Raw genomic sequence first — 23,741 nt, 5'->3', positions numbered from 1 at the left:
TGTTGTCGCATTCGGTGAAAAGCTAAGTGATTTCAAAAGCATGCTTTCAGCCTCAAATATTGATGTTTTTTTTTTTTTTTTAATTCTTAATGATTTACTTGAATGACCCTAAGAACCTTAAGCGTGCAATTAAATGCAATTAAACCAGCAAATGATGGGAATTTTTTCTGTGTGCGAATGAGAAAGTATAAATCATGCATTTTATTTCCACAATTTTTGAGTTTTGGACGCATTTACGGCTGGCAGTTTTACCCTCATGTCCACATAGATGGTTATGTTCATGTCCCTGTCTATGTCATGCTCTCATTCATGTCCACATTCACGTTAATATCCACGTTCATGTCCACATCTGCATCTACAGTATGTCCATGTTGATGTCCTGATTCATGTCCACATCCACGTCTCTATCCATGTTCAAATTGGTGTACACCTCCTTGTTATTGTCTAAGTCTAGTTTCATGTACATGCTCATGTCCACATTGACTTCTATGTCATATTAATATATTAATATAAAATCATTTTAAATGTTGTTCTCTAATAAATGTATCCAGGCTGAAGATCCACATATAGAACACAAGCAGAGAAAATATTATGATGATCAGGAATGTCTCTGTTCTCAGTCATGTTCTCATCACTGACTCCCTCTGTCTCATCCACATTAACCTCAGACTTCTTACTACCTTCTGCCTTGCTCATTGTGATTTTCAGAAACTAGTCCACATCTGTGGTGTGAGAGAGACAGGAAATGATGCACCAGTGGATTAAAAAAGCTGCAATGACTGGAAACAGGTTGATGTGCTGAAAACAGTGCAATAAGAAGATAAAATATTGAATACTGAAAAATAGAAAGTCTTACAACCGTGTTCACGTCCCTATTCTTCATGTCCACCTCCACAACCATGTCCACATCCATCCTGCCTGTCACAGTCCCTGGTTTTATATTTCCCACAAGTGATCATTTCCTCCTAATCAGACAAATATTTAGTTTGTTGTTTATTATTTGGAGAAATCTGGGGAATAAATCTGTCTGAGTGAAGCAGAAAAAAAAAAAAAAGATGGGAGATGAGTTTATAAAACACACTGTAAACTCCATCTGCAATCACGCAGGCAGAAATCGTTATAGTCTCTGTGCAAACTATTCAAACAGCTGCCTGCTGGTAAAAACAAAATGTTTTGAAAGAAGCACTTATGCAGGTTTGTTTCTGTGTGTGTGTGTGTGTGTGTGTGTGTGTGTGTGTGCGCATGTAGATCCATGACAGCTCATGACTGCTTGCCCCCATGGGACGCCCCGAACGGGATAAACAACACTGGAAGGTAATTCGACTCACTAAATAACACAAAGGCACAGTGGTGTGTGAATTAATTTCCCTCTTTAAGGCTGAATGAACAGGGCAGAGAGAGCGAACGTCTCCTTCCTCCAGACGAATGATAATGCAGCGACCTGAGAAACACACAGCGGCTGTGTAAACAAGCAGCCATTTTGTACAAGAGACTCTCAGAGGACTTCATCAGTTATGAAAACTTAATACAACACACTTATACGGCGTTCAGTCCCACGTATCCGGGGATTTCATCCTGAAGTTACTCGAACACATCTGGATTCTGGGTTCAGACGTAACAGACGTTTTGCGAAAAAGGCCGGCTCTGAAGTCGTTTATTGTGATATCTTCATTAACGTTCATTAACGTTTGTTCGTTCTTTCTTTCTTTCTTTCTTTCTTTCTTTCTTTCTTTCTTTCTTTCTTTCTTTCTTTCTTTCTTTCTTTCTCTACAATTGGATTGGATGGCGTTCTCTTCAATTAGAGACCACTCTGTGCAGTTGGAGATGAATCCACATCAACACCTTAAAGATCCATGAAGCTATCGAGCAACGCAAGAACTTTGAGGATGGATTTCGACTGCAATTAATATCAACAGACTGCTACAATGTGTTACATTTAATCGCCTTTCAGTGCACAACTTAACAATGATAGAACTGTAATGAAATGGGCATTCGATGTTGAGGATGAGTCTGGTTCCTTTCAAGGTGTCTTCCTCATTCCATCTCAGGGAGTTTTTCCTTTACCACAGTCACCACTGGCTCACTCATTGGGTATAAAGTTACAATTCTAAGGAACAATCCATTCTATATTTTTCATTGAACATTTAAACCTTTTTCACATAAACACATAAACCCCAAACTGTTATCACAAAGTTGGAGGCCCACCTCTGTGCAGACGTCTTTGGGTGTGGTAGTTTTTTAATGTTCTACGAGGATTAGGAGACCTAAAACTGTTCCAGCATGACAGTGGTGCTGTGCACAAAGAGAGCTTCATCCTTATTGAACTGGATGGATGTGAACGCTGACTGCACCCCAGGCCTCCTCACCTTCTGATTTTACTAACAACACCCTTGTAGCTGAAAGAATCTCCACAAAGTCTGGTGGAACATCTTCCCAGAAGATTGAAGCTTATAATTAACAACAGATGGAGACATAAAAATGTTTAAAAAGAAGGACATAGCAATCTTACTTTTAAGTAACTTTTAAACTTTTGTCCATATCCTAAAGCAAACACTTTCCAGAACAAAATGTACAAAACTCTAAGATGATAGCATCATTACTAGTGCGAATAATGTAATATTTCTGAGTGGAGCTTCACTATCGATCGCCTTGATGCACAAATAAACAGAACTGAATGTTCCAGTCATCTACAATTTTAATTTTCATAACTAACGATACAGAAAGTGCTTTCTGGACATTATAAAATGAGTTTACGCATCACATTCTCCTCAGGCCAGGTCGAGCAACTCCTCCATTCTACATTGAACACCCTTTTATTTCTGAGGAGCCTGTTTTTTTTCCAATCCCTGAAGGATCTTCTTTAATAACAGATGTAAAGTTGAAGGAGACGGCTGGTGGGTGGTTGTAGAGGTAGCGTGAAATGGTAGCGTTTAATCTCTCGTAAAGCTTTTAGTGTGATCGTAAACGGCACGGCGGCAGAACGAAGCGATATCATCTGCATGCTCTTCATCGCTGCGTTTCGGCCGGCGAGACGTGAGGAACATCTCGCATTGATTTACATTTAAAGAATACTCGCCTTGACGTGTTTCGATTGGCCTTGAAATCTTTGTTAGAAAGGGAGCGGATCGGGTTTTTTTATTCCTACCAGAGGGTCAGGAGTTCAAACCTCGGCCTTGACCCCTCGCTCGTAACCGGGTTTAAATAATAGTGTCTGCTCGCTGAGCAAATGTAAAAATCAAAGGGGGTTTTATGTCGCTTGGGTTAATGATTCCATTTTATGACCTCTGGCTCAACTTCTCTACACAGGACTAAATTAGGAATTGGTGACTACGAGGTCAAACCAAATATTGACCAGTTTAACCTTTTATGTCTAGAATTATCATTTGTTAACTAGATTTTTACCTTAATGACATGTTTCTCAATCCTGAACCTTGAGTTCTATACTTATTAACTATTCTTTTTGGGTTTTCTGTCCACTAAAATTATTGCAGAAATTATTATTATAATTATGATAATAATAATAATAATAATAATAATAATAATAATAATAATTATTATTATTATTATTATTATTATTATTATTATTATTATTATTATTATTATTATTAATAATATTTTATCATTATTATTAATACTGTTATTATCATTATTGATATTGATATTATTATTTTGGCAAAAAAGTGCCCAAAAGATAAAAGGTTCAGTTATAAAATGTTTATTATAAATTAAACAACCAAAATTTGTAAGTTTGTAAATAAGCTATTAATAAATAAATAAAAACAATTGAAAAAATTGTAAGAAAGGAAATAAAGTCAAAGCCTGCCGACTCATCACGAGAAAATAATAATTACTAATTATTACAAATTAATATTATAATAGTTAAAAATGATAAGAAGACAAAGTAGAAAAAAAAAGAAGAAAAGTAAGGAAGATAAAGAAAAATAAATAAATAAATAAATAAATAAATAAATACTAGGGTTAGGGTTAGGGTGTATATAGGGTTAGGGTTATATATATATATATATATATATATATATATATATATATATATATATATATATATATATATATATATATATATATATATATATACATGTATATTAAATATATAGTCATTAAGGAGTTTATTTCCTGTTAATGAAAATGTCGAGATCAAAACCAAAGCACTGAGTTTAACTTAAAATTAAATTAATTACTGCACTATTTTAACACAAAAATTTCCATCTGTGATCTTCAGCAACAATAAACCCTCAAATATTGCTCAGAATTTCCAGGAAATATCTATTAATTGGTTGGTTTCGAGCATTGGATAATGTTTATCTCAACAACATCTGAACACATTTGCCTAAATTTGTTTTATTTATGTTGAAGTTTAACAATTTGACAATACCCCTGAGCACAAAGCTCCATGAACATAACATGGGTTTGGAGTGGAAGATCTTGAGTAGCCTTCATCATGAATTCTGTGGACATTTAAGTTTTCATCCACATGTGGTTCTTCTCAACCGCTCATACCGAATTGCACAATTGTATAGGATGTTCTTGGATGAACCTCAACCTTACTGAACACGTTTGCGATGAATTGGAATGTTGACTGCATTCTACAGTATCTGACTTTAGTGAATGACCACAAATGACCACAAGAACACTCGAAATTCTAGTGGAACATCTTCCTGGAAGATTGATGGTTATCATGACTGCAAATGGGTTCTAAATGTGGAATAAGACGTTCAGAAAGAAGTACACAACCATCTTATATTCAGGTGTCCAATGTCTAGAAGGTGTGTTTCTTTTATTCTTGTGTGAAGAATCCCATCACTAATGCTTCAATTCAAGAAAAGTCTGCCAACATTTTTCCTCTAAACTTCAAAGAGGATAAAATCTGAGCAACGAGCCGAGAAAACCGACCATCATGTGCGTAACCCGACTCTGAATACACGCAGCTTTCCTCACACTGATACTGAAAGATTTGTGAACACACTCGTTAAAACTGTAACAATATAAAAGAAGACAGGTTCCAGTCTGAGACCAATTTCCTTCTTTGTGACGTCTCGGGGAGGATTATCTCGTTGCTGTCACTTATGGTTTGTTTAACATGAATTTACTTTGATTGCTGGATTTTATGAAGTTGAACTTGCTGTAGAAATGAAATCGAATTGAACAGAACGAGTGAAAATTGGGCAGTAATCAGCTCCAGACTTCTTCACCCAGAGCTGCTCTTTAATCAGTAGAGCAGGATTGCTCCCTTGGAGTTAACCGTAACCTTGTTCGGAGTTCGAAAATGTGTGTGTGTGTGTGTGTGTGTGTGTGTGTGTGTGTGTGTGTGTGTGTGTGTGTGTGTGTGTGTGTCAGTGCCAGTCCTGCCTGAGTGAGTTTAATTGATGCAGGTAGTCACACTCAGTGAACCCCACCGCGTACCTCCCTGCCCCGCCTACACACATTACCACTAATTGTCTGTGATGTCTCTCTCCTGCTAAGCCCGCCTCTCTCTCTCTCTCTCTCTCTCTCTCTCTCTCTCTCTCTCTCTCTTCTCGACTAGTTTCTCATTTCTTCCTGTCTCTGCTGCTTCCTCTGTCCTTTATCTTTTACACGTTTTGATCCTTCATGTTACATAACATCGACTCCCTCATCCTTCAAGAGACGCCGCTTCGTATCACAATTACTGTTGATGAGGACCAGCAGGAAGAAAAAACCAGGAAGAAAAATATGCAAGGAAAATGAAGAGCCACTATATTCTAAAGTGTGAAAAATAGTTAGAAGTTGAAGGACTTTCAATAAAAAAAAGTCCTGTGGATAACGAAGCAATCGCAACAATCCCAGTTCCACGCTGATGGAGGACTTCTGGGTGTGGATAATGACGCAATCGAAACAATCCCAGTTCCACGCTCTGGGAGAACCGATGGATTGACTGTTATTGGAGAAAAAAGTTTTAAAAAAGACTTTTTTTTATGTGGAATATCTGCCAGTGGAAGCGTTGACTATAGAGACATTAACATCCGGCTTCCGACCAATCGGAAGCCAGAATTCACGAGTAATAACTTCAAGATGGTCTGAAAATGTTAACCCTACTTCTGCTGCAGCTTTTTAGTCATTATCTCAATCCTAATAAGCAGAAAACCTCCCAGAACATCACTTCTCAGTCTTCACTCTTCCCTCCACATGGTCCTTCATCCCTCATTCCGTTTCCAGCTCCTGGCAGATGTAGTGCATTATGGGAATAGTGAAGGAGTCTGTTTTATGAAGATCCACACCCTGTTATATTGGCCCTGAGCTGCTGTTCCTTCTTCACACTCAGATTCAGCTGATAAACACTTGCAGATTTATATTCGGCGTTAATACCGTACGCTCGCGCCGCTGCGGGTTTCCCTCCTGCTTTATAACCCACTTAGAAACCAGATGGAGATTTACTTCTTCTTTAATTCTATACACAAGCGGTGAGGAAAGAACAAGATTCCGTTTATCTTCACAATAACCTGCAAAAAAATCTTAATGTCTTGTGATTTGTATACCAGACCCAGTCCCTATACCATGGAGGTCCTGAGAGCTCATGCAGTCTAATATTTTTTCTTTCACTTTTTTGTGGACTTGACATAACAAAAGTTGTTTTCTCGTTATGACAACTGTGTGTTAAGCAGAATACACAGAACAATTAAGTACTGATCAAGAGGAAAAATCTTTCATGTCGAGATCATGAGAGAACAACTTATTTTCAGATCACAAGTAAATGATGTTTTGCCAATGAGGAAACAAGAAAGCAATAGAGAATATTATAATGCATGACCTCTAGGACTGTTGTACTATACAGAGTGGTGCAGAAAACAAAAACCATCCAGAGAAACACAGAGTGGAAGTTCTAAGGCTTGTTGATGAGAGACCTGGTTCTCTTGAGCTCGAGCTGAAGAGCATCAACTATCCAAAAAAATGTTTGAGGAACTTACAATGTATTAGAAGCTCTCTGTGTGTGTGTGTGTGTGTGTGTGTGTGTGTGTGTGTGTGTTGTGTGTGTGTTCAATGTAACCTCAAATACAGAAATTGAATACATCTTTTTTTATCCACACTTCCTCATATTACCCCTTTTTTTTATTTATTAAATTTTGTATTTTTTTTTTATCAAAGATCCACACTATCCACTTAACAGCGCCGAGACAAAGCGGGCTGAGATCCGAACTGAACCGCAAGAGGTCAAAGGTCACTCCACTTTCTGTATTAAAGTGCCTCCTAAGCTGATTCTCTGGACCGACTCTTCGGCACTCGCATCCTCATTCGCAGGCTCGGTCACGTCCACCAGACCATCTGCTGAATAACAAGCACATAGTGACACACACACACACACACACACACACACACACACACACACACACACACACACACACACACAGGCTTGTCTGTCTGTATTGTAGCTATATAATGGTATGCCTAACTCTAACCTTAACACCTCACCATAATCTTCTAACCTCTGCAACATCAAAGCCACAACATCAAAGCTGAGGTGGTTAAAGCTCTCACAAACACACACACACACACACACACACACACACACACACACACAAAACACACACACACACACAAGCTATTTTCAGATTCTAAAGAAATTCCCAATTTCGTGCTTATTATAATACAGTATATTACTATGCTACCTAATACAGCTGAATTCTCCAATCTGATTGGTCAGAAAGAGATTCATTTCCTATACGTCTATATTAATTGTGTCAGCGTTAATGTGAAGAAACGGTTTTCTGGAAGATTTTTATTTTTTTGGAAGAAAGGAGTCTCCACTGTCAGAGGTCAAGCTGGAAAGTCCTCAGAAACTCACGACACGACGTGTTATTTCTGTAAAAGAACAACGGGTTAAAGAATCTGGTTTCAAGGACGTTTTATTAAATGGAGACGTAATTATAAATGGACAAAAATACACATTTTCTCGGTTGTATATTAGAATCTCCTAACATATTTCTATATTACATAATTAAGCAGAATTCTTAAAACCGATCGGTACAGAAAGAGATGATTGATTAAATTTCTGAGGACATGTTTATATTCACAGCCACGTGCGTGAAACGGTTTTCTGTAAGAATTCTTTTTACGTTGATGAAACGTTTTCCAGTGTCAGGGGTCAAGCTGGAAGATCCTCAGTAACTCATGTCAAGCCGTGTACTGTTTCTGTTTTCTCAAATTGAAAAAAATAGAGGGAATGATTTCAAGGACGTTTCGTTAAATAGAGAGTAAAGGAAACTATAAAGGGATAAAAGTTTTCAGCAATGATGAAGCACAATACCCATAGCCATGAACTTTACTGATGAGAATGTGATAATAAAAATAATAGAAAAAAAAATGTCTATTTGTGCAAACACACACACACACACACACACACACACACACACACACACTGCGTATTTCCTCCGAGAGCATTGGAACGATGCCTTTCTGCCGAATACGAGCTTTTTTTTATTTTCCTTTTTTTATTCAGGATAATTATTTTAACTTCCCGAGCATGATGGTGTCTGAGATAACGACATCCTTATCTCGGCGTAACGATCACGCCGGCTGCTCCCTCGCACGGCTTAATCTATCAGATCTTACCTTTAACAAATGACATCTCGGGATGATAAAACGCGATTCAAAAGGCTGCCGCTACCTGATTAGGTCGAATCACGTCACCGTTTCGGCGGCAGAACGATTTTATTTTTTATTTTCTTCACAGAACAAAAGACTCAAGGCTTCGGCTTTGGTTTGTTTTTGTTTTTTAACCAAACAAAGCTTACAGAACAAAGCTGGTTAGAAGAGCGTTTCACGATTTTATTTTCATTTTCATTTTTTTTTTTTTTTTTAGAAGTTTTCTACGAGTTGCTTATAAATCCAAAAAATTCCTCCCTCTTCCGTTGTGCCTGGTAGCGTATACAGGTTACGGTGCATGCGGCTCACACGGCCTGACTCTTATGTTCTCAGCGATGCTCCAGGCAAAGCAGCACCTCTCCTGTATTAGGTTATTTTTTTTCTTCTCCTGTGCACTTTTCTCTTGGCCTCTTTCTAGATGTCTGTCACTGTGTTTTTTATCTCCATTAAAAAATGGTATGTTTGCTTGAAAAAAACGTGGTAACTTGCTGAGTAGTTTTCGTGTCATTTTCCTTTCGTGGAGACAAAAAAAGACCCTTCGTGAGCCGTTAGCTTGTGTGACACGGAAATAAAGTGTCACGTGAATAAACTTTAAAATTCACAATTCAGAATTACACAATATAATATATACAAGGTGGTAGCAAAAAGTTCCGACACTAGTTTTGGAAGATGCCAGCAGATGGCAGCACACGGCTGCACGCACAGTCACAGGGCGCACCGACATTCAGAAGTCAGTGTGCCGAAGACATCCTCCTGTGTACATAAGGAGCCATGCAACTGTGCGTTAAATAACAGGCTTAATAAAGGTATTGTTTCTATAATAAAAGAAACAATAAATGTAACTGTAAATAGATAATAAATTATATATATTAAATTTTGTATACATTTTTGAATACTTATACTGTATATAAAATGGCTTTATGAATTTATAATCTCTGGGGTGAGATGATGTCATAGGAAAATCACAGTGCTCTGTCGTTAAATACTTCCTTACCAAAGCATGACGTGAAGTGTTGCCGAGGACACAGATGTCCTCCATGCGTCCAATGGAGTGATAGAAAGAAAAAATAGGGAGAGCAATAAAAGAATGGAGAGATCGAGACCGGAACGGAAGTAGACGGTGTTGAAGTTTTGACGAAGATTATTGCTGAGTAGTAACGGACATGTGATGGAATTTTACCCGTGCTCTTGGAGTTAATTGCAGTTTGCAGGAACAAACTTTGTGCACAGCAAGCATTTCCACAGCAGAGTGCGAGTGGGAGTAAACAAAAGCGAAACCGCAGAGAGATCACGCTATAGCGGAATGTAGGACAGGGCTCCGAGTACGAGCCTATTTATAATCAGCGGTTTAGGGGAAGGCGCGGGCGGCTCGGGATCGCCGTGGGCGAGATATCGATGTTATCGGAGATGTGGAAGATCATTTATCAACATTACACAGCGACAGTGCTGACACAACTGTAGGTAACAGACACCATGCGAGGACTCGTCCCGGTGACAGAGAGATATAAAGTGTATATTAAAAATAGCCTGTAATATCAAAGTGAAATCACTTATACACGCTCGGCCCAAGAGTTTGTGGACAGCTGGATATAAGATCCCACACTGTTCCACATTCAGGTACGGTTACTGCTATCATAACCTCCACTTCTCCAGGAAGGTGTTCCACTAGATGATGGAGCGTGAGGAAAACATTTACAGGGAGAACAAACACTTTATGGTTTTGACTCGAACACTGTTTCATCACACTGCTTCATACGACATGAACATTTCTACATATACAAACTTTTAGCGATAACTGGATATCCCATGGCTCAAATCTTTCTCTATATGACCTCATTTACACACACACACACACACACACACACACACACACACACACACACACTCGAGCCTGTGCCTAATGCCTGGGGTTTTTAGCTATTTGACATGGCTGCACTCCTTCGCTTATGACTGATGCCCAGGCCGTGAGTGATGATCTGAAGCTCGAACGATTCTTTATTAAAATGCTTTTCCGAGCTGAAAATGTAAATTATTGAAAAGAAATGGCTACTCGAGGTGAATTCTCAACTTTCAAAACAACAGCCTCAATCCCAAACCATGACGACTTGAAAATCCGACTTGATTTCTATATAAATAATAAATAAATCCATAGCTGATCAGCTCATAAGTTTGTGGACACCCAACTATACAATTCTTATAATAAGCTCAGCTTTTCTGTTCCACTAGATTTTGATGGATCTTAGTGGATCTTGGATCCAGAGGCACCTGGAGGTTGCGCCAGCTCCAGTTATGTGCCACCTCATAAAGATTTCGGACCTTCAAAAGAAAAGATGCCGACCCTCGAGGATCGCGTGGTATCTAGAGACGTACCAGCTCCAGTTTTATCCCACTTTATGAAGATTCTGAGTTTGACTTCTTAATCAATATTTAAAGTAAAATATTACATCTGCTGTTTCTCCATCATTGAACATCTCAGGCATGGAGAAGTTGGTGTTGGTGTTGAATTTATAATGATCTCAGATGTTGAACTAATTTATGTAGTTGCTCAGGAGCTCTTGTACCGACTGTAGAAAATACATCACTCATAATCATGCATTCTGGTGCTCATGATAGTACTCTTGGTGCAACCAGGATGTGGATAGGTTCTCCTTTTGAGTCTGGTTCTTCTCAATAGTAAAGTTAGGTACTGATGTAGGTGAGAAGTTGAGGAGGTCTGGAGTGTACTCAGCATTCACATTCATTCAAAAAGTGTTCATTAGCGTTGGAGCTCAATAGCAGGAGATCTTCCACTCCAAATTTCCCATGTAAAGCAGATCTTCATGAAGCTGGCTTTGTGCACAGGAGCATTGTCATGCTGGAACAGGTTCGAGTCTCCTAGTTCAAGTGAAGGAACGATTTTATGCAAAGAGATTCTATATAATTGTGTCTTCAACTTTTGTGAACTTTAAACTTTATCAGTTTGTGTGAAGAACCATAACTATCTGAAAAGTCATAGTGTAGTTTGCATCCTAATAAAATATCACAGGAGGGAAGAAGTGCTGATTTAGAAACCTGGTTAAAGTCATTATTCTAAGATCATTTTTATGGGAGTGAAGTAATCAAGGCGAGAGAGCTCATTTCTGATGCTCAAGAAGGTGAAGGATTCGGTCAGGGAGCTTCAGTCGATGCCTTGAGCTCACTGTGATGGACTAAGTCTTTGATTACAGGTCAGAGGTTGAATGGATTTACGAAGGTAAGTAAGAGAGAAGGAGAGAAACAAAGGGGATGCTGAAAGACTTTGCAAATCATCTAAACATGTTAATCTTTTAGCACAGGCTCCCGACTGTGTTTTCACTGTAACCTTGTTTTTTATTATTATTTTTTTTCAGAATTCACGACTCGATATTGGTGCACTGATATGACAACATCGATGTGCGCTTCCTCTGCGCACGCTAATTAACTTCCTTTCTCGGAAAAACAAAGGCATGTACACAGCACACGTCTGCAAGAACGAGCTCAATCAATCCTTTGTGCATTTCAGGTTTCTGAATCTTCCATTCATCGTTTTTCCATATACTTTTTGTTTTGAGATTTGGCTCTTTTGTGTGAGTGTGTGTACATGTGTGTGTGTGCGTGTGTGTGCCTTCTTTATTCCAGCAGTAAAATAGAGGCTTAGGTCTCCTGGATTGGAGAGGAGTGTTTAAGCGATCCCCATGGCCATGCACACAGACTTAAATCTATTCTGACACAAGCTTAGTGCCTGTAATCCTATTATTCCCGTCCTATCCTGCACAAAAACATGTCACAATAGCGTATAAAGTTGAAACATTTGCCTAGTGTGTGTCCCGAGGCTTCCTCTCTAATGCCACCAGTTGTTTTTCTATAATTTAAGGTGATTCATTTCTATTTTTCAGGCCAAAATGGCAATAAAATACAGCAGTAATGATGTTGTGAGATTCATTATTTGAAAATGCTGGGCCGTGGATCATGTGCTAGCGTGCCGCACAGAAAAAAAAAAATTCTATTTTATTTTCCATTTTATTGACTTTCCGGGTCTTCGTGGTGTTTTTTTATTTATTTGTATTAATTTTTTTTTTTTTTTTTTTTACATCCATTTCCACCAATGCCAATTTCCTGCACTTGTTCAGCTTTTTCTTTTTTTTTTTTTTTTTTGTGCGTCGATAAATGTAGACCACAAGCTAGCGTTAGCAAAGATGACTACAAAACACACATTGGTGAAGAGATTTTTGAGAAAAAAAAAAAAAGAAAAAAATAGTGATGAGGCAGATAAAGATTCAGGATTTTTTAAACAGTTATATAATAAATACGTTATTGTGTTGGATAAAATCAAGGAAAAAGTTGTTTATATTAGCGAACTCACGAACAACACATGGGGTACAACATTTCTACTGGAGCTTTTCCTGTTTCTGAGAACGTTTTAGAAAAAAAATTCTCATCGTCGGACTGATAAAGAATGTTTTATTTATTTATTTATTTCATTTATTTATTTATTTGTAATATAATTTTTCAGTCAGAACGGAAGAATTTCAGGGGAATATTTTAGAAAATTATAAATGACCTCAAGGCCATTTCTCATGATGTGCATGCTTTCATATTTGTTGAAGAGTGAAATAAATAAATAAATAAATAAATAAATAAATAAATAAATAAACCTGTTTGTATACTGTATTAATAACAAAAAAAATAATTATTATGACTATATTAATAAAAATAATAATTTAGTTCATTGTAAAGTGGAGTTTGGCAAAATGTTGCCCTCATTTATTAATCTAAAGTAAATGTTGGCAGGTATTTGCTTTTATTTCACATTAATATGAATTTATATACACCCTTTTGCCAAAAGTTTGTGGACGCCTGATCATACGATTGGTATGTGGTTCTTTTTGAACATTCCTATTTCACATTTATTTTCATTTTGCTGTTATAATGAGCTTCACTCTTCTGGGAAGAAGTTCCACCAGATGTTGTGACTGAGCCCTCAGATACACCCCCTCAGCCAGTCCTTTTTAAAGAGCTATTGGAGGTAGTGACAAGAGCCATTGCCATCAAGTAGCCGGCTGATCAGCAGAAAACTCGCCCTTCCAGTAAGCTTGACAAGCACTTCCTGCAACCCACGTCACTGCCTGGGACTTAGCCACTGTCTTGGAGGCCCTGCCTTACAGTCAAGACAGTCAAGACTTCCTTTTGGCTATCTCTACTCTTAAGAGAGTAAGGGCTCTTCAGGCCGCTCTGTGGCCCCTTCTTTTCTAAAAATGTATACCTGGCCAGTGCCTTTCTCTAACTTTAATGGGGTATGTTCCCAAAGTGTTGTTGACGCAGCGTCTCATTCCCTGAGATTCATTAATCCACAAGGGTGGTAGTAAAGTCAGGTACTGGTGTAGTTGAGGTTCATTCATTCTACAGGTGTTCAGTAAAGTAGAGATTCATCAAAATACATCCTATACAAGTGTGCCTCCAACTTCATTGTAGCGGTTTTGAGAAGAACCACATGAAGCTGGAAAACTCGGGTATCCACAGTTCAACAGTTCATTGTAAAGGCCCATCCTGATGACACAACATTTAATAAATGTCCATAATGTTGGGTGTCACAATGTCTTGTAAAGTTTCACAGAATCTGTGCCATGCTCTTTTGTCCATGAACAAGCTTGAATTCTAAACTGTGGGTTCTTCAGAAAGTGCAGGTGCGTCTGCACTTTTCAACAAGTGAGGAGGTTCCTGGAAAGATCAAAGCAGATGTGGACCTGGAAACCGCAACCTCAACCTCAACCTCTGTCCCATTTTGGTAGAACACAATCAGTTTGTTGGTTGTCTGTGAGGTAAGGTCAAGGTTGTTACTGGTGATTATGTTGAAGAGATGGAAAGATACGAAGCAGAAAGATCAACAACACAACCGATAGCAAAAGTGAACAGCTGACTGAGTAACTCAGTACAGAGGCAGCTGGTGTTTTGCTCGAACCTGAACCGTGTCACTGAGACATACACTTTGAAGGTGAACTGCAGAGGTGTCTGTGTTTACAACAGTGGGACTGAGAGTGATAAAGAGAGACAAAGAAAGATAGAGAGAGACAGAGAGAGAGAGAGAGAGAGAGAGAGAGAGAGAGAGAGTAAACCAACAATGAGAAATAATTTCCAGGGTGATGATTCCATTCTCTGAGAACAAAGCCTGCTTTAGCTGCAAAAGTATGTTTATTATCTGGAACTCAGTGAGAGCAAAGCTAGTCAAGACCGATGTGTGTAGGTGTCCATGCTGTTTTTTTTTTTTTCTTTTCTTTTCTCTCTAGAGTTTTAGCCTTGCTGCAAACCAAACAAACAAACAAACAAAAAAAATACTTTTATCATACTTTTACATTAACAGACAAATCCCAAGATTACTCTATAATACAGTACAGGAAAGCTCTGATATGGATTCCTAGAAATTCAACAAAGGTCAAGAGATATACAAACTACATAGGTGAGCAGAGCAAAACTCTATCTCTGTAACCAGATAAAAAAAATCTCCACTTATCTGGGAAGATGTTCTTCTAGATTTTGGACTGTGAAGTGGTATCAAAAAGTTTGGAGACTCGCTCTGTTTACAAAAAATCAGAGCTCTATAAAAAAATAAACTTCCACCCCAAACCATAAACTATATCTTCATGGAGCTGACTTTGTGCACAGGGGCATTGTCATGCTGGAGCAGGTTTGGGTTACAAATGCTAAATTTTTTATATACCGCATCCAAAGACGTCCGATACAATTGTGTGCCTCCAGTTTTGTGGTAACAGTTTGGTGAAGAACCGCATACGGCAGGAAAGGTCAGGTGTCCCTGTACTTTTGTCCATATAGTTTATATAGTGCATCTACTCATTTATATTCATGGCATTTGCTGAAACCCTTATTGAGAGTAACTTACAATTATGATATTTATGTTTATTCACTGAGCAGTTGAGGGTTGAGGGTCTTGTTTAAAGGCCCAGGATTTGCATATTGAGTACGATTTAAACTCATAACCTCATGATCAGAAGTTTAATGTCTTGAAAACTGAGCTAACACTTTCCATATTTGCTTGCTTTCTCCTTATTTGAGTCATTTTGTGTACTGTTGAAATCCTTGGCATTTTCGAACCCTCCAAGCACATTGTTGGCCTAAGGCAACAACCAGTATCGGATAGGGAGGGGGTCAGTGCAGTAAGCAGATTTAAGTGCTGATAGAAACAGTCAGCATTTGATTAAACTACTGAAAATTCCCTAAAGCTTAAGAAGGAGGTGTAGCTATATTACAATTTTACAAGCTGAAATGTTTTTGTTGTTGTTTATTTGTTTTTAGATAGCTAGCTGAGATTTCTATCTGTTTTTTTGAACATTTATACGCCTCAAACATCTGCATAACCTCCTCTGTCCCACTTCTCAGATGTCTCAGACGTCTCAGACACACCACTGCCAGAGACGCTTTAGTGCTCGGAATCAGAAACGCATTTTCTTCCTGCGTACACGAAAATATCCTGTGTGATTGAATTCTTTCTTCTCCATCGCTATCTGTCTGTCTCTTTTTCACACACTTACACTTTCCGAGTCCTTCCTTGGCTGCATTTCCATCTTATTTGGACGTGTTATGAAGCAGAACTCCGACTATGAAAAGTTTAGCAGATTTCCACACTGCTCCTGGAGCGATGAGATATGCAAACGTTTTTGCTAACCAACTTTCTCAAAAAAAAAAAATAAATAAATAATCATAAAACTTTACAAAGGAAGGCTCTGATAATGCTGTAAAATACACCGTCATACACCATCAGTAATAACATTATGACCACCTGCCTAATATTGTGTTGGTCTCCTTTTGCTGCTAAAACAGTCGTGACCCATCGATCATCCACAGCATGACCTTCTTCAGCAGTTTGAGCTACAGGAGATTGTATGTTGGATCAGACCACATGGACCAGCCTTCGTTCCTCACGTACATCAATGATCCTCGTCCCCCACGACCCTGTCACTGATTCACCACTGTTCCTTTCTTGGAGCACTTTTGATAGATACTGACCACTGCAGACCAGGAACATTCCACAAGAGCTGCTCTGATCTAGTCGTCTGGACGTCACAATTTGTCAAACTCACTTAAATCCTTACGCCCATTTTTCCAGCTTTTAACATCAACTTTGAAGACAAAATGTTCACCTGCTTAATAAATAAATCCACCCACTAACAGGTGCAATGATGAAGATCATCAGTGTTCTTCACTTCACCATTCATAACGTTATAAAGTTGAGAGGGGTGTTCAAAGAAAGATTGTGGTTTGGGGAAGAAGCTGGCTCATATGGTTGGAAAAAAAAAAGTGTTTCCAGGATTTTTGTCCATGTAGTGTAGCAGATGGGAATTAGCCAACAATAAAAGACAAAAAAAGATGGAGATTGTTCTGTGTTAGAACAATTTCATTCACGTCCGCAGCAATAAATAATAATTGACTTTCTAATCCTGATCAGTGATTCGACCCGACATCATGCTCTCACACACAGATATTATATTCCATAACATACCAGCCTGTTCCTACAAGAGCTCCAGATTGCCTCAGTTACTGGAGCTTCATCCCTTGCAGTTTTTCGCTGATGGAATATTTCCTCCTCCGATGAATTTCACGACCTCGTCACAACTCTATTATAGAGAGTGACGGTGTGTGTGTTGGAGAGAAGTGTCTCATATCACTCAATCGGAAATGGAGCCGCTATCGGGACGAGCCGCACCGGGGACGAAACCCGTTCGCTGCTGCATTTCTGTAATGATGAGCAAACACAAGGACATTGTAAAGTGAGTCATCAAACGCAAACTTGCCCCCGTTTTATTCCAGATATCGATCACGTCCAGCTTGGCTGCCTGTCTGGTGCATTTCTGAAACAAAATGACGATTTATTGAGAGGAACTTTCAGCCAGAAATCCATCCAGATGTTCCTGAGGTAAAGAAACAGGAATATTTGTTCATTTATAAAAATCTTTCATAATTCAATAATTTATACAATTTAGACACCTGCTTTTTCCAGCACATGTGGTTCCTCCACAAACTTGGAATCACACAAATGTATAGGATGAAGTAGCATTATATTTTCTTCACTTGAACCAGAAGACCCAACCCTGTTACTCATGCTCTTGGGGCTGAATGAATCTTCACAAATCTCATCAAAATCTTGTGAAACATCTTCAGAGAAGAGTGGAGGTTGTTATAACAGCAAATGGAGATGTTTGTCCATATAGTGTAGCTTGAAAAGTCCTGTAAAATATGGTTGGTTAAAAAAACATTCGGTAAGTGTGTTATTTAAACCAAAGCCTTATAGAAGGTCTGCAGGACCTCAAAGAGACCACGAGGGTTAATTAATTACAGTAATTATGCGTTTCTGACAACTCACTTTGAGCGATTCGAACATTTTGAAACAGCTCTGAGAATTTCAGCCACACCACATTAATTATGCTAATTAACCATTTTGACATTTCATTAAATATCATTAATAAATTTACTAATATTAGCGACAGAACGTCAAGAAACGAGAGACGGGGAGAGATCGAGGAAAAGTGGAAACTGAGGGGTTTTTCTGACCCTGAGCACTCGTCCTTTACAGCCTGAGCTGAAAGTTGTGTGAGAAGTTCTTATCTCTGAACTTCGTCTCCTCACGGTCTCTTTTACTAACAACCTGAGGGAAAAAACAGGAAACGCACGGAGAAATGTAGAATTTTTTTTTTTTGTGTGTGAAGAAATTAAGAAATGAACGTGTGTGAACTATAAACCACTTCAGCACTTTCAATTACTTTAAATCTAACACACACACACACACACACACACACACACACACACACACACACACACACACAATATAAATACAGGGTTTTTTTTAGTTAGAAAAAAGCATCTATGGTACACAAGTACACCGTATTTCTGTATAATTTTATATATTGAAAGAAATGTTGTAAACTTTATACTTCATTGTCCTAAACTGAAACCTTGAAATTAGTTTGTTATTGTATGTATGTATTTAAATGCTTTAATTTGCATATTGTAATTGAAATCAACATTTCAAAACACACACACCTATTTTGATTATTATGTTATAATTATTACATTTCCAAAGCATCTGTAGGAAAGAAAAAAATACATAAAATAAAATTAAAAAAAATTAAATAAAGGTTAAGCTTTCGAGTGAAAGATTTCAGTGTAGGAAAAAAGTAGAAAAGTTATCACAATTTCTCTCTCTCTCTGTATATCTTTGAGGGCAGTCAAAATTAACGTGTTACTAAAGCGTTAATGCAAATCCATTTTAACGACACTAATTTTATTAATGTGTGATTAATACAGAGCGCATGCATGTTTGCCCATTTTTATGAAAAAGATAAATGCATATAAAAGAGGTAAAATTAAACCCTCCAAGACAACACACCTTTCTTTACTTAGATATTTAAAAAAAAAATCCATCAAAAATATTTTTTTATCACTAAACATTTATTTTATTGATGCATCAAGTCTCAAATCAAGCACTAAAATCCGAATGCACAAATCCGGCAATTAAAACCGTCCGTGTGGAAACAGCAAAAGTTCTTCATGGTCTACGTTGAGTTTGGTTTCACTAATGATAAAAATACATTTGCATAAAACATTCATATTTGTCCATGCACATGTTGATTAGAGTTTTAAAAACTTGAAATATATTAATTTAAGGTTCACTCTTAAGGTAATTTAACTCAGGACACTCGTGCAATTAATTGTGATTAAATATTTTAATTGACTGACAACCCTGATATTAATATATATGTATATACTTTTTTTTTGGTTGAATTATAAACTATCATTTATATTAAGCAAGTGTCAGATGTAAGGTTTTTTTGTTCCTCCTGGTGACACGTTCCAGACGACTGAACACTCCAGACGAGTGTGTTCGCTTTGTTGGAGTGAAAACCTGCCACACTCGCACCGTGTTTTCTCTTTCATCAGCAGAAACGCGACATAAATAATCACGCAAGACATCAGTGATCAATCACAATACAGCTCTGGATAACAGAACGGGATCCTGTGTGTGTGTGTGTGTGTGTGTGTGTGTGTGTGTGTGTGTGTGTGTGTGTTGATTACAGCGTCTGGCCTTTGCTCTGGCAGCTGCTCATTAGTGAGATCAGAGGTTAATTGGTGATGAAATGCCTGTAACTCGAGTCTGCTGAACATCACGACTTGTGCACTGCTGGACATTTTACGTAAATTAAGAAAAGTCAGATGTGTGTGTGTGTGTGTGTGTGTGTGTGTGTGTGTGTGTGTGTGTGTGTGTGTGTGTGTGTGTGTTTTCTCCCTTCACTAGAACTAGGAGACCCAAACATGTTCCAGCATGAAAATGTTCCTGTGCACAAAGCCAGCTACATGAAGATCTGTTTAACATGAGTTGGATCTGAAGATCTCCAGCTCTAGAGCTCTGAACTCATCCCTATTGACCTGGATGAATGTGAACACTCCAGGCCTCCTCATCTTCCCACCTTCATCAGTAGCTGACTTTTCCAAAACCTTTGTGGATAAATGAATCTTTATGAATCTCCACAAAATCTAGTGGAACATCTTCCCAGAATTGTGGATCTTATTATAACAGGGAATTGGAATTAAATGTGGAATGGGAATCTTATGGTCAGGTGTCCACTAATTTGTTGCCTGACTATTATTATTATCATTATTATTATTATTATTATTATTATTATTATTATTATTATTATTATTATTATTATTATTATTGTTACTATTATTATTATTATGACATTTGAATATTATTATAATCTCACAAACAGTATAACGCATTACATTTTATCCTCATGAAGCATTTCAATGTTAATAATTCCTCCAAACCCCCCTCCAACTCACCCATTGTCACCATGACAACAAACCCCGGTCTCTCCTAAACTAAAGCGTCTGTTAGCTGTAGATAATTCAAGGTCGATTTAAATATCAATGCAAAATATATATAAATAATGAAAAAAAAGATTAGCGTTAACTTTACATTATGTTCCGCAGCCACTGTTCCACTCTCCCTCTCTCACTGCTGACATTTTCAATCCTGGTAAATGTTGTATATATTTTTTTCCTCCACTTCCTTTCTTTCTCGTTTTGAATCACGATGTTTGACACGCTGTACATAATAAACCAGGTTCGTTTTTTTTTTTTTTAACCGTAAGAATAAAGCATGACTGCTCTATTCAGGTCACTGGCTTTAGTAACTGCTCGAAGTTCACTTTGCTTTGACTTTTACGCCGAGGACGTTCTTCACGTTCACTTTGCCTTGATGAGGTCTGGGGCCTTAACTGGAGCTTGATGAAGTCGTGTGCCATGACTTTGTTGAGGTGTCAAGAACGCCTGAGCACTCGAGCAGCAAAGCACACCGGCTTTTTTTTTGTTCTTCATTAGTTCTTTTTTTGTAAAACACAAGAAACAGAGCGATAGAACAAGAACAAGGGTATGAGTATATTTGTGTGTGTGTGTGTGTGTGTGTGTGTGTGTGTGTGTGTGTGTGTGTGTGTGTGTGTGTGTGTGAAAAAAGTCCCTTATTACATTACAAAATTCCCTGAAAAAATGATGCATGAAATAAAATATTTCCCATGATTACAATCCCATAGAAGTAAAAACACACTCCATGTGGTGGGACGACATGAAGTTCCTCAAACAGCATGTCCTGGAGTGTTCTTTACTCGTATTCTTTGTTCCACAGCACCTTTCTTTATTGCAATTAAAATTTTCCCTTATTAAATAATGAGTATAATAATAATTATCCATTTATAGCTCCATTTCTTTGTTTTTCTTCTTCCTATTTCATTATAGCAGCTCTAACGAAACTCTTTTGTCCTGAAGAAGTAAAAAGTGAAACTCCTTCCATAAAAAGGAAAATGTCTCGGTGGATACAGTGTGTGTTTGCTTCAAGTTCTTGTTTGGTTTTAATGTGATTTGTTTAGTTTTGTTTTGTGATCATTCACAATAAAAATAATAAAAATACAACGGACCACATTTGGTCTCCATTTGCTGTTATAAGAACCTCCACTCTTCTGGGAAGATGTTCCACTAGATTTTAGAGTGTGTTTTGGGAGATTTGTGCTCATTCAGCCACAAGGGTGGGATTTTTTACATTTATGAATTTTTTAGAGCGACCTGCGTTCAGAGCGACTTACAGCTGAGCAGTTGAGGATTAAGAGCCTTGATCAAAAGGCCCAGCAGTGGCAGTGTGGTGGAGCAGGGATTTGAACTTGTGACCTTCCAATCCAGAGTCCAATGCCTCAACCAATGAGCTATCACCTGCTTGAATGGCAGGTACTGATGTCGGTGAGGTGAGGAGGCCTGGGGTTTTTTGTCTACACACTTTAAACCCATGGAACATATATCTTCATGAAGCTGGTTTTGTGCACAGTGATTGTGATGCTGATGCTGGAGCAGATTTGAATCTTCTAGAGGAAGTGAAGAGAATTTCATGCTACCACATATATATATATATATATATATATATATATATATATATATATATATATATATATATATATATATATATATATATATATATGTGTGTGTGTGTGTGTGTGTGTGTGTGTGTGTGTGTGTGTGTGTGTGTGTGTGTGTAGGGAATAGTTGATTGCATAATAAATCCCCTCCTCAATGTAGAAAGCCTACGCTGGTCATGTGACCCAGTGATACCTTCTGTACATCAGCAAAATACTATATATACACCATGGCCAAAAGAGAGAGAGAGAGAGAGAGAGAGAGAGAGAGAGAGAGAGAGAGAAAGAGAGAGAAAAGAGGAGAGTATCATTTAATGCATGACGGATTCCCACCCTGTAATTTCTCTTCCTGCCATTTCTGTGAAAATTCCCCACCTTGCACTCCCGTCATGTCGTATGATTTATGTTATAACAATTTATGCCTTTTATTCTCAACTTCATATAAAAGCGTCAGATTTACAGTAGAGTGTCAGGTTTAATCGCCAGCGTACGTCTAATAAACTGGAGAATAAACTTATCTGCAACATACGATATACATGTTTATATTCATGCACAGGATGTTTGATGAAATCCTCTTCCAGCAACAGTTTCCATCCCGAGATGATTTATTTATTTAATAGGATTTTCTGCTGTCGGTTTCTCTCGTACACAATATAAAGAGCACATAAAACTTTGGAAATCATGTCTGAAAATTACACTTTAAATACATTTTTTTGTGGTTATTGTTCATCTTCATTAAATAATAATAATAATAATAATAATAATAATAATAATAATAATAATAATAATGCCAGACTCAAATAACTACTTTAAACCCAGTAGCTATTTTATTGATTAATTAATTATTCATTTATTTACTTTTTATTTATTCACTTATTTACTTAATTGTTTCTTTTGAATATTTCTTTCTTATTTATTGATTGATTTATTTTAACTTTTTTTTTTTTATTTTAACCTAAATCAGACTCATTGTCCTCCAAACTTTAATTATTTTTATAAATACCAAGAATATTGCTGTATTTTGATGATGAATGATATTTTCTCTACATCTTATGGTCAACGTTGCATTTTTTTAGCCCTGAATTTAATTTTTTCTCTGCAGATGGAACCTTTTTTTAATTCAATATCTAAAAAATTCCAAATTCACATAACATGAAGAATCACCTCAAACACACAGGGAGACTCAAACAGGGCACTTGAGTTTGGGGGAGTCTGAGTTCACATTCCTCAGGTTCTTTGGCATTCCAGGACAGGAATCTTCTGCTGTTGTGACTAATCCACCTCATGGTTGGAATAAAATATATTTTCTAGCCATATACATTTCTTCACCAAACTGTTAACAAAAGAATGGAGACACACAATTGTTTAGGACGTCTTTGGATGCAGTACATTATATTTTCCCTTGACTTGAACTAAGAGACCCAAATCTGAGCACAAATCCAGCTACGTGAAGATTCCTTTACATGGGTTGGCGTGGAAGATCTCCTGCTATAGAACTACCTATTGAATCTCCAAAATGTCTTTAGGTACACTCTAAAATCTAGTGGTGCATCTGCCCAGAGGAGTGGAATTTATTCTAACAGCAAACGTGGACTAATTGTGGAATGTAGTGTTAAAAAAACAGATACTGATCTTATGGTCAGGTGTCCAAACATATGTCTGTAT

At 37.6% G+C, this 23,741-nt stretch overlaps 1 long non-coding RNA gene across 1 annotated transcript in view; it reads left to right on the top strand.

The window, feature by feature from the left end:
• Positions 1–2,636, top strand: part of LOC124386362 — a 9,027-nt gene extending 6,391 nt beyond the window's left edge. Inside the window, exons 2-3 of the long non-coding RNA XR_006925908.1 lie at positions 1,249–1,314; positions 1,803–2,636. This is a non-coding gene — a long non-coding RNA (uncharacterized LOC124386362). The remainder of the gene's footprint in view (positions 1–1,248; positions 1,315–1,802) is intronic.
• The last annotated feature ends 21,105 nt before the right edge of the window (positions 2,637–23,741 follow it).

Source organism: Silurus meridionalis, chromosome 5 (assembly GCF_014805685.1).
Source record: "Silurus meridionalis isolate SWU-2019-XX chromosome 5, ASM1480568v1, whole genome shotgun sequence".
In the NCBI taxonomy this organism is placed as follows: domain Eukaryota; kingdom Metazoa; phylum Chordata; class Actinopteri; order Siluriformes; family Siluridae; genus Silurus; species Silurus meridionalis.
This window is presented reverse-complemented; position numbering and strand designations above follow the sequence as displayed.